This window comes from Trachypithecus francoisi, unplaced genomic scaffold, assembly GCF_009764315.1.
Source record: "Trachypithecus francoisi isolate TF-2019V2 unplaced genomic scaffold, Tfra_2.0 Lachesis_group1, whole genome shotgun sequence".
NCBI classification, from domain to species: domain Eukaryota; kingdom Metazoa; phylum Chordata; class Mammalia; order Primates; family Cercopithecidae; genus Trachypithecus; species Trachypithecus francoisi.
Genome location: NW_022681454.1, coordinates 109803639 through 109816609, shown reverse-complemented (window position 1 = coordinate 109816609; position 12971 = coordinate 109803639). Strand labels below are relative to the sequence as shown.

General features: G+C 36.3%; 1 protein-coding gene across 30 annotated transcripts in view; it reads right to left on the bottom strand.

Annotated features, from left to right (window-relative positions):
* Positions 1-12971, bottom strand: part of ANK2 (ankyrin 2) — a 715648-nt gene that overhangs the window by 212354 nt on the left and 490323 nt on the right. The window lies entirely within an intron of this gene.

Sequence of the window (12971 nt, the reverse complement as noted above, 5' to 3'; positions counted from 1 at the left end):
TCTTTTGGTAAAGATGATCACTCTGGATGGAAACTGCTTTTTAAGTTTCTCATCTTCCCACACTCCCCTCAAAATCGGATGCTGGGAGACTCAGCTGAATTCTGCCTGTGGCAAATCCTAAGGAGAGTTGCTCCAGATGCACAGTTACAATCACGCGGCCCCTCTGGCTTGGTTATAAAGTCTGACTTTTAAACCTTAACATAATAATGATGATAAAATTTTGCTAGGTTCCAAGACACCTGCATAACTGTTATAATTTTTTTTGTGATATAATATCTGACTAAAGAGAAAATGGTGGCATGAAAAGGGACATACTAGGAAGTGAGATGAAGGTTTGATGACTCTTAAACATTCTCCTTACTAGGCTACACTGCCTCCCTCCCTCAAAGAAAGTACTTGGCAAGAACCTCTTGGCACACTCAGTCAGAGCTATTTATTATGATCCGTGATGATGTACAGAGATAGAAATGGAAGTATTTTCTCTGGGAGTTTCAAATATGGAATTACTTGCATGCTGTTAAAATGATTTACACATGGGAAGACTGAAAACCATAGAACTAAATTACCTCACTTTTTTTTTTTTTTTTTTTGAGATGGAGTCTTGCTCTGTCGCCCGGGCTGGAGTGCAGTGGCCGGATCTCAGCTCACTGCAAGCTCCGCCCCCTGGCTTCCGGCCATTCTCCCGCCTCAGCCTCCCGAGGAGCTGGGACCACAGGCGCCGCCACCACGCCCGGTTAGTTTTTTTTGTATTTTTAGTAGAGACGGGGTTTCACCGTGTTAGCCAGGATGGTCTCGATCTCCTGACCTCGTGATCCGCCCGTCTCGGCCTCCCAAAGTGCTGGAATTACAGGCTTGAGCCACCGCGCCCGGCCAATTACCTCACTTTTAACCCAAATACCAAGTGGCTTATATGTTTATAAATGAGATAGATTATTTATTGAGTTGAAAGGTATGACTGAAATCTATACATCCAGAATTCATGCCCTGATTCTTCAGAACTGCATCATCGTATGATTAATATCACACTGTTCTTCACTCTTCATCCTTCCTGCAGGCTGTACCGATGGTAGACTGCTCCAAGAATATCTGCAATGCTGCAGCAACTGAACTGTGACTCATTTTTAAATGCCTATTCTATGAAATTTATTTCGCTGTTTGCGGCAAATGCTAAATTCCAGGAGGATTTTCTACCTTCAGGTTTGTTGTCACAGCACTTAAAATTGAGTTATAATACTGTGTATTATGTTATGTTAATATCTCACAAGAAACATTAATGTTACTATAAAACAACGAAAGTTAAATAGTATTGGGTTGCAAATATAAAACACGAACATATTATTCCTCTATATAAAGTTTTTCCAAAACAAATCTGTGTGCTATGTATTATATCAGAGGTTGTTCCTAGAAAGTACTTTCCAATCTGTACATAAAGCAGATGCTTATAGGTAACATTTGCTGAGTGTTTAGTGGGTCGGGAACAGAGCTAAAGCAGTCACACGTATTATATCACAAATACAACAATACTATGAGAAAAAAACTATTCTTACGCCCATTTAATAGATAAGGAAAGAGATTTAGGAAGTTTCCAAAGTCACATATTTACACACATTTATTTAATGGAAGACCTGAGATTTAATTTATGTTTATCAGTTCAGAGCTGTAAGTTTTATCTGCTATCCTATCCCACACCGTCAAAGTATCACAGTGGATATTACTACAGATTCCTAGCCTGTGAGCTCTAGGTTTATTTCATCTGCGTTAACCACAGTTATGCCTTTGGTCTACATATTTATTCCGTAAATCATGGCACTTGCTAAATAAAGTGCCTCAGCTGGAGAGAAAATTCTTGACTTCCATCCCTACCCTCACAGCTATCACCCTCTATATGCACCTAGAAAACTAAGAGCCAACCTGAGACGAACTACTTAGAAACACATTCATTTGAGAATGAGGAAACAGGTGATAAAGAATGCTTTGCATTAAGAAGGCAATTGTCTGTCTCCCTCTAACATGCCTAACATGATTAAACTCAGCAAAAGATCAGGTTGCTCTATTGTTCCTATAAAAAAGAATGCTGTGAACAGGTGGAGCCAGAAGAAGAGCCTAACCCCAAAGGGATGAAGAGACACCTAGAAACACAACTGCAGAAGCCTAGAGCGGCGATGATGGTCTGATGGGGCCTCAGGTATTGCTGAGGAATATATAACAGACCATCTTTGAATCTTCTCTGGGGATTGGACATGATATTGAGGATTGCCTTTGCCGTTATAGAGTAATGAAAAGTTTTCATAACTGGTTTTCTCTTTTCTGAACCAAACTTTTAAAAAGTGGATGCATGTCAAAGTTATAGCAAATCCTCAGAATTTTAGCAAACAATGCTCCCAGTGTCCTGAAGGGTCTCGGTCCTATGGAAATATAATATCTGAGCCATTCTGCCAAGGACCACTTCAGCAGTTGAGTCATAGGAGACTTTTGTATAAGTTGAATTCTCCGAGAACCGCTTTAAGGGATTTAGTTTCCCCCAAAATGAAAAAATGCATTAAATGGAAATATTATTATAAAATAGTCCAAGAATGTAAATTTCAAGGATGGAAATAAAATGAGGTTTTAAAAGTTATATATGAATACTGACATTGTTGAAGCTCAAATTTATATATCTGCATAGAAATATATATTCTTCTCCCCCTTCCACACAGACACAAGCACATCATAGCCTACAATGAGGTCAATCTGTGATTAAGGCCCTTGACACAAGCGCTTTGGGATAAACAGTGGTTAGCCTGGTTATCTTCAATCAATACAGAGATGAAAGAGGATTCAAACATTCATGGAGAGAGATACAGCAATTTTTACCATGCTGTGTTTCCCAACTGATTATGATAAAAGCAAGAGTTTTTAAATCAAGTATAAGTAGGAGGAAAAGCATGCTTTTAAAATAGACTGTTTTCTTTGCTCAACCAGGAGATTTCACACATAAAAGCATAATAAAGAGAAAATGAGGCAAAAGCAACTTCTTTGGGAGAAAGTCTCAGACAAATGTAAGACTATCCTCTCTCTGCTTTGCTGCTTATGTCCCTAGGACTCTCAAATCCTAAAACAATTGTACTTACGCCCATAGTCAAACTCTGGACAAGGAATTCCACTGCTGAGCCCCACCTATTTTAATCTGCAACAGATGGATGTCATTAAAACTTGCCCCCTTTATAACCCTGGAGTGACATCTCAAGCCAAGAAAGAAAAATTTCTCATTAAATTCTTCTTGACACAGTTCTGTATGTTGTCTTGTATCTGAATGTTAGAAAAACAGAACAACTTTCTTAGCACCCAGCAGTGTGGACATGAAAGGCAGGGAGGAATGTGCATTCACAGAGCCACATTATATCCCCAAGGAGTGCTGATCCAAAGGCTCTAGGGGCATATCCACAGGGCTCCATGAGCTTGCTGCAAGTTTTTTAATTCTTTAATTCTGTGCTTACGTTTCAATAATAACCTAATAAAGAAGATATTCCAGGTCCTCTACAGGAGTACCCTATATGTGAGTATAATCATATAACTTCAGTATATGTCTTTGTGTTTATAACTCAGTGCATAACAAGTGAAGTCCAAATGATATACAGATGCGTAATAGACAGAACATTTTGCTGTAGTACAGAGACAAGGATGGTCAGAGAATCTGCTCATCATACATGGCAGGACATGACGAGCCAAAAGCACCTGAGCAGCACCAGTCAGTAGCATATTAACATATGCTCAGATGCTGTCTTCATATGGTCCAACTTGCACTGGCCATTAGCAGTGAGTGTAATAGAAAATCCACAGTGAAACATTTTTTCAGTTTTTAATTTTAGCTTTTATTGGTTTGTGTACACAACTCCATCCCAATAGTAATTTCCTCTCCAAGCAAATAAAGAGAGCTTTCAAAGATTATATTCTCTTAAAGCTATTCTCTGATAGCTGCAAGTTTTATTAGCTTGAAGTAGGTAACAACACCTTAAAGTTATTAAGAATAGTTTGTACAACATACTTACAAAAAAGGCATTCTTTATATTATTTTTACTGGAGTCAAATTCAGAAACTAATTAAATACAGAACTCTGAGGTTATATCTTTTTTATTACTAAACATAATATGTTAAATTTAGTTTTAGACATTTCCATTCATTGTATTAAATTTATGTCCTTTATTTGAATAATACTATAAAACTTACATAACTAGTTTTACTTAATTTGTCAGTTTCTTTTTTATAGTAGCAAAAGAATTTAAGGAGTTTTATGTGGTTTTATGTTTTTAATACTTAACACTATAATAAAAATAACACTGGAGGTCATAATTTTTATATACTTTAAAAGAAATCAATAGACTATTCAAGTTTGAGAACAACTTGTCTAAAAGGGTGGCCCAACCAGCAGTCCCTCCTAGCCTTAAAAGAGTGACACCAAACACCTCCCCTGTCACAGTCTCTGGCTTATGGTGTGCCCTACACACATATTTGCTGACTGGTTAACCTTAAGTAAAGCACATGCTCCTTGTGGAATTTGAGGAATCTGCTTATTTTCTTAGGAAGCAGTCATTCCTTTGTAAAAACTGGGTCATTTACCTGGCTACTCTGAGATCTGCGTTTTTATAGCAATACAAAATAAATAAAACTTAGTAAAGTAACTTGAAGGGAAAAACTTTAATAAGAATACTAGGAAAATAAGGGACATTTTTACAGTTTTTTAGGTCCTTCCTAGGAATGTAGGATCAGTTAAAATCCATGTCTAGCAAATTGTGACTTGTCAGATCTTGGGTCATTGTATGTCTCAATTTCCTTATCAAAAAAAAAAAAGTACTTTATAGAATTGCTAAGGAAAAATATGATGGTTTGAGCATGCTTAGCCTAATGACAGACACAGAGGATACTTACTGAGTTTGTTTTATATTAGTGGCTTTTCTTGTGAGGGATAAATACAAAATAACAATAATAAATCAAATTATCGATGCACACATGTGACTTTCTTTAAATGTGAAAGTTCCTGGTGTTACTGTGTTGCCAGCAGGCCTAAGCCATACCAGAGTACTTAAAAATACACTGAGATGTACAGGTGTAAAGGGACAAAATGAACCAGAACTGGGTGTGGTCTGTCACCAGTGATGAAGATGCTGCAGAGAACTCTCTTTATAATATCTGAATGCTTGTACTTACAGATTTATAATTCTATCCAGGGACTGCTCTATTGTTTAATTAATTCAGCTCTTTCATTAGCTCACATTATTATTGCTATCTTGTCAAAACCAACAATTTGGGTTCAACCAAGAACTGCACGCTGGATATACTAGGATGTTTTTTAGAAGGAATTGCAGAAGTTATTTTCTTGCAGTCAGAACACATTAAGTGATATAAAACACTTTACACTGCAAAATCCCACTTGACAATTTCTGTTCAGCTGCTACCAATTTATAAACTATACATTTGTACACTCTGGCTCAAGCATGCAGGTTAACCTACATTTATAGTGTCCTTCAACAGTTCTTTAGATTGCTACTAAATAAAAACTTCTGAAAGGTCCTCTAATCTTCAGAGGGAGTAAATGCAACTTCCCAAAAGAGTGTTCTTAATCCAATGGCCTTCGTGTTAAGAAAATTGGTTCAGACATAAAAGTGAACTCTTTAAATGCTTTAGTTAGGGGAAGAAGGTAGAGTAAACTTAAGTGTTTATATTTTTACTTTTGAATGTTATTTAAGATAACTATTAACACAAAATTGAGACTTGGAATCACAGCAATATCTAAGTTTAACTAAATAGATAAACTCTACCTAAATATTTTAAGCGAGAGATTATTTGAAATGTCATTTTTAAATAAACACAGCAATTTTCCCCTTAACTTAGTATTACATTGTAACATTAATTTTTGCTAGCACACTAGATAAATTATATCACTTATCAATGCTTTCCCTAAGATACCAACCACGAAAAATAAGAACCACCCACAGCATACCAATTCTATCTCTTTCAAAGCACTAATTAAGATTATTTTGCAATGTTGTGTTGAGATTCATGAATTCCTTTCCAAAATTCTTATACTTTAAAAGAGAGTAAAATTGGAATATTTTACAGCAGTGGGAATGGGCATGAATGAACCATATCTATATGCACCATCAATAGATCTCACAAAGATAATGCTAAGCAAAAGAAGTCAGACACAGAAAAGGGCATGTCTTTTATTCCATTTATTAAAGTTCAAACATTGGCAAAACAAATCCATAGTGTTAGAAATCAGTAGTAGTTTCGGAAAGAGTCAGAAAGGGGCCTTTGGTTGCTGATAATGCTCTAATTCTACATTCTAGTTCTGGGTGCAGTTTAACAGATATGTACACTTCCTACATAACAAGATGAGCATTTATAATTTACACATTTTTCTGTATGTATGCTATAATTTAAAAAAATATTTACTTTAAAGATGGTGACCCAGCCGGATGCAGTGGCTCACACCTGTAATTCCCGCACTTTGGGAGACTGAGAAGGGTGGATTGCTTGGGGTCAGGAGTTTGAGACCAGCCTGAACAACATGGTGAAACCCCGTCTCTACTAAAAATACAAAATTAGCTGGTCATGGTGGCGGACGCCTGTAATCCCAACTACTTGGGAGGCTGAGGCAGGGGAATCTGCTCAGATCCTGGAGGCAGAGGTTGCAGTCAGCCGAGATCGTCCCACTGCACTCCAGCCTGAGCAACAAGAGTGAAACTGTTTCAAAAAAAAAAATGGTGACCCTAGTTTAGGCAACAGAGTGAAAACCCATCTTTATAAAAAATTTAAAAATTAGCTAAATGTGGGTAGTCCTGAAAAATAAGTTATTCCTAATTTATAAACTGATGACAAAAATCACAGAGAAGTAAATAGATTTAAAAATTAGTATTCAAAAGCATTATCTTCATACTGGAGGCAATTTTTAAATACAGACTATATTATGTGAGATTTTTAATGAAAATTGTATTGTATATTCATGTTACAGTCTAGGAGCCAATGCAGATTACTAAATACATAGAATTTTTTCTTTAGCTCAAAAGAATGCTTACTAAGAATCAAACTCTGGAGCATTGTTTCTTAGTTGTTCTGATATTCATGAGGCTTTGTAATTACAAAAATTACATAATTCTCTTTGATTATACATGAATTATACTCTTCACTTAGCATTAGTGAAGGTTATTCCACTTTTATTATCCTTGGTATATATTGTATAAATAGCATTACTCCCCTGTTCTTCAACATGTTTACTACAAATTCAAGAAGACCAGATCTAGTTCAGAGATCTCAGTTGTTAAATTTTCCGGTATAAGTGAAGTAAGTTATCAGAGACAATTTTATACACTAAAAATTCTGAACACTCATTTTTTATGGCATTTACTTTTCTGAAAATTGAATCAAAATATTAATAATGTGATGCTATCCTCCAGTGGATGAGAATTACTACCAAAAACAAAAACAAAAGCTAGTAGGAACAAAAACCACAAACCAGAAAAGATATTTCTGATGAAATATCTTTGATAACTATTTGATAACTATTTTATACTTCACATTCTCTATGTGCTTTTAAAACTTTAGAAAGTGCTTATATATATATGTATATATACATACACACATATATGAGCATAAATATATGCTCATTTTTGAAGAATTATTAAAGTGAAGAAATATGAAATCTGTAGCTGGTATTTCATGACGTAATAGAAGTGTGACTTAAAAGGTAACTTCGTTGTGTTGATATTAGTTTGGCTTCTATAACTATGCAGTTACTAAAATGTTTATGACAATGAGGCAACCAAAACTTTCACTAAAATGGGAACTTTAACAAAGATAGGTGAAAACTTTCTTAGGTGTTTACTATTTTGTTGGTTTCCCACTGAAATTTATGGTGAATTTAAAATTTAAAGTTATCATGAGGAAAAAAATCAATAGGTTTTGATTACTTGTACTCCAGGCATGATAACTCTGAAATGCCTACAGAACTCAGAAATTCCAACACTGAACACATGTCAGTATTTTCTGAATTTGAATAGGAACATGGTAAGTTTGTAGATGAAAATATTTGTGAGTTATATCACAACATTTCCAAATTTCTGCTAAGAAAATCAGAGTCATAGGGAAACATTTTGCTACAGCTTTAGGTCAGATGTCAGATTAAATAACAGTTTGAGGTCCATGTTAAAACTTAACACACCTATCTAATGCTTCAGATTTTTTCAAGAAATAACATACTCTTTGAGAGGCCTCAGCTACACAGATTTAAGACATTACTGCTTCAGTTAGGTAAGCACCTTAGTTTCTTTAGTCATTAAACTCTGTAGCAAAAGTTAATATTCCTTCCTAAAGAGTCATATCATTCTAGAGAATAACATATGAACTAGAAGAATATGATTCCCTCATTTTTGTTACTGGTTCCTCTTGGTGTGGAAGTATCTTAAAACATCATAGTTGAATTCCACATACAACCTCTAACCATACTGGTTGAACAGATATATTTGAAAAGTTCTGCTTACTGTTTTATGTTCAAAATGCTGACAATGTAAAGGAAAGCAAAATATTATACAAGTCCTATGTTGACTATTATACTTTCCAGATAATTTGCCCTAATATTTTTAATAACCAAAGTAACATGGAAATCTGTACTACTTCAGGCCAACAATGGAAATAATCAAATCTTAGAGCTCCACATTGGATGTTTAATAATACCCACAGCATCTATATATGATTGAATTCTAAATAGTTCTCAATTATTGCTTTAGGATCTCCAACTGGTATTAATTGTGCATAAAATAATGAAAAACTTATTTTTAAAACAATTTGTATCACAGACCCAATCTCTTTCCCAATTTTCAGCTAGCTAGATGGCTCTGTGAAAAATGTTCAGGCCGGGCGCGGTGGCTCAAGCCTGTAATCCCAGCACTTTGGGAAGCCGAGACGGGCGGATCACGAGGTCAGGAGATCGAGACCACCCTGGCTAACACGGTGAAACCCCGTCTCTACTAAAAAATACAAAAAACTAGCCGGGCAAGGTGGCGGGCGCCTGCAGTCCCAGCTAATCTGCAGGCTGAGGCAGGAGAATGGCGTAAACACAGGAGGCGGAGCTTGCAGTGAGCTGAGATCCAGCCACTGCACTCCAGCCTGGGCGACAGAGGGAGACTCCGTCTCAAAAAAAAAAAAAAAAAAAAAAGTTCTGCCAGCTTCTAAAAGTCAACATGCCCCAAAATGAATATAGGCCCAAGCACGGAAGAGCTGAGAGAGTTTTTACACATCGTACACAAATTTCCAAAGGAATTTCCTTTTGGATCATCACTGGTCATCAAAAAAAGAGTTAGTTTTATAAACGAATTACAACCACCTATAACAACATTTGGGTCAAGGGAAAGGAGAGAGAACTTTTGAGATCATTTGGTAACAGTAGTTTATTTAATTCTTTCTTTAAGAAATACTCTCTATACAAAACTCTTTTCATTTCCTAATCAGCATGTTAAAATATTACAGGATGTTTAGAGAAAAAGATGTATTAGAGTTCATCCCACTGCAATACTTAAGGATTAGGATACATGAACCTGAATTAGATCTTAGCCTCCTTCAAGGCTTTTAGAACTGTCAGGATATGAAAAACAAACTCAACCAAGTGAAAAAAATCTTTCATCAATTTTTCATTATGCTATGCATCCTCATCCTACAGTGTTAATTTACTATTGCCCCCTTGAGGTAGGCACCACATTTTTAACCCCATTGGTCTCCTTATTCTTCAGCTTCAGAGACCATCTGCTCTGAAGCAGACATCGCTCAATCAGAAGCAGCTCCGTGACACAACACAGATGAGGTGCTGACCGCACCCCACGGGCTGCACACACTAAAAAGTAGATCGCTTGTTTAGCATTAAATTGTTAAGGACTGAACAAAAAACAAATTCTTAAAAGCTTCACACTTACTTAGACTATGGAGACTATTTTAAAAGAACTTGCAAATATTTTTCTATCATGGTACATTTTGTCACACTGTTGATCTTAGCGTGGTCCCATGAAGATGCACATGGACACACAGATTTTTCATTTGTAACAGTCTAATATATATATACATATGTGATTGATTTTCCTAGGAGATATCACTTAATTATAGCTTAACCACTCTGTGACCATCTGACTCTACTTGCCTAAATACCTCCCGCCTCAGCCTCCCAAAGTGCTGGGATTATAGGCGTGAGCCACCGCGCCCAGCCTAGTCCCTTTTATTAAACTGTTATTTAAGCTTATTGTTGGTATTTTAAAATGTCCAGAATAGACAAACATACAGAGATGAAAAGTAGGCAAGTGACTGCCTGGGGCCAAATGATGTCATGCGGAGGACAAGGGGGAGGGGGTAGAGAAATGGAGAATGACTACTGATGGTTGCAAAGTTTCTTTTTTAAGTGATAAAGATGTTCTGAAATTTACTGTGGTGTTGGTTGCACAACTCTGTGAATACTAAAAACCACTGGATAATATACTTTAAATGGGTGAATTGTATGATATATGGAATATATCTCCATAAAGCTGGGTGTTTTTTTGAAAGGAAGTTTCACTCTCATTGCCCAGGCTGGACTGCAATGGCACAATCTCAGCTCACCGCAACCTCCGCCTCCCAGGTTCAAGCGATTCTCCTGCCTCAACCTGCAGAGTAGCTGGGATTACAAGCATGCACCACCACGCCTGGCTAATTTTGTATTTTTAGTAGAGACAGGGTTTCTCCATGTTGGTCAGGCTGATCTCAAACTCCCGACCTCAGATGATTCACCCGCCTCGGCCTCCCAAAGTGCTGGGATTACAGGCATGAGCCACCGTGCCCGGCCAAAGCTGGGTTTTTTATTTTTAAAAAGAGTTCACTGTCATCTGTAAGATGACAAAAGTCCACTTTTCTAATGTGTATATAATTTTTGAGAACTTACTCATTCACTCCATTCTCCAAAGTATGTGGGTCGCAAATGGGGATGCACAGCTTTCAGCATCTTTTGCATATTTGTGACAATTTACATGGATACTAAGTGCAAATGGTGAGCTCCAGAAGGAAAAATTCCAATTCTAATAAGTCAGCATTATGCTAAAAGATACATATAAAGGCATTTTGCATCACTCCCATCATGCCAGCCCAGTGGTGCACAACAGTGTCAACAAATCTTTTTAACACAAAATTTTTTAAGAGACTAAAGAGTATGCAGTATGTGTACTGTATAAGAAGAAAATTGCTTCCCAGTTTAACTCACTGAGTTGACTTGATTAAATTACTGGAAAGATCTAGCTGTATCTATCTAAATATGTAAACATACTGGAAAAAAATTATAGCTTTCAATTTGTCAAGCGAAAATAAATCAGTCAAAAGCAGGTTATTTTATGATAAATACTTGAAATAATTTAATCTGTCCTTAACAATGAGTTTATTTAGCTGAGATGAGAATCAAAGAAATATTTTTGAAGTACCTACTATGGACCAGGCACTGTGTTAGATGCTAGAGATTGAATGTAGAAGAAATAAACATGATTCATTCCCTCAAAGATTTTATGATCTTTGAAATTTAAAAAACAAAACAAACAAAAAAAAAACTTTAGCTACAAGATAGACCAGGAACAGAAGTAGGAAAAGTAGATTCAGGGAGATCCATGTACAGGCAGTAGTCTAAGCAATAGGTGTTTGTTTGTTTGTTTTACAAACTTATTTTACTATTTACATTTAGAATAGAGATTGCAATATAGTGTTTGATAAAGATTCCTGCTGATAAGTCAGGTGGAAAACATAGCCAGCCCAGGGAACAGCAAGTGCAATGTCATAAGGGCACGAAAGAACACAGTATGGAGAAAATTATAAATTCAGTATAAGTGAGTTAAAGATCATATGGGAAACAGGAAAGAAGTAAAATTCTAAAAGTAAAGTAGGGCCCAGACCATTGATGTTTTGTATGTCCTAATAGGGAGAATGAGTATTACACCTTAAGTATAAGACAGGAAAAGGCAATATGAGAATGTCCATTTTAAAATTACCACTCTAGCATGTGATGAGGATAATGATGGAAGATGAGTTGGAGGGAAAAAAGCATGGTGTTCAAGGCAATCCTAAGCAAAAAGAACAAAGCTAGAGGCATCATGCCACCCAACTTCAAACTACACAACAGGAATACAGTAATCAACACAGCATGGTACTAGTACAAAAACAGACACATAGACCAATGGCACAGAATAGAGAGCCCAGAAATAAGACTGCCTACCTACAACCATTTGATCTCTGACAAACCTGACAAAAACAAGCAATGGGGAAAAAAAGTGCCTATTTGATAAATGGTGTTGGAATAACTGGCTAGCCATTTGCAGAAGACTGAAACTGGAGGCCTTCCTTACACCATATACAAAAATTAACTCAAGATGGATGAAAGACTTAAATGTAAAACACGAAACAATAAAAACCCTGGGAGACGACCTGGGCAATACCATTCAGGACACAGGAATAGATGACGATGTCATGATGAAGATGCCAAAACCAATTGCAACAAAAGCAAAAACTGACAAATGGAATCTAATTAAACTAAAGAACTTCTGCACACCAAAATAAACTATCAACAGAGTAAACAGACAACCTACAGAATGGGAGAAAAATTTTGCAAACTATGCATCTGAGAAAGGTCTAATATTCAGCATCTATAAGAAACTTAAACAAATTTACAAGAAAAAACAACCCCATAAAAAAGTGGGCAAAGGATATGAACAGACACTTTTCAAAGGAAGACATGCATGCAGCCAAGAATCGTATGAAAAAAAGCTCAAGGTCAGGGATCATTAGAGAAACACAAACCAAAACCACAGTGATCTAAGATATCATCTAATGCCAGTCAGAATGGCTACAAAAAAATCAAAAAATAACAGATGCTGGCAAGGTTGTGAAGAAAAAGAAATGTTTATACACTGTTGGTGGGAGTATAAATTAGTTCAGACATTGTG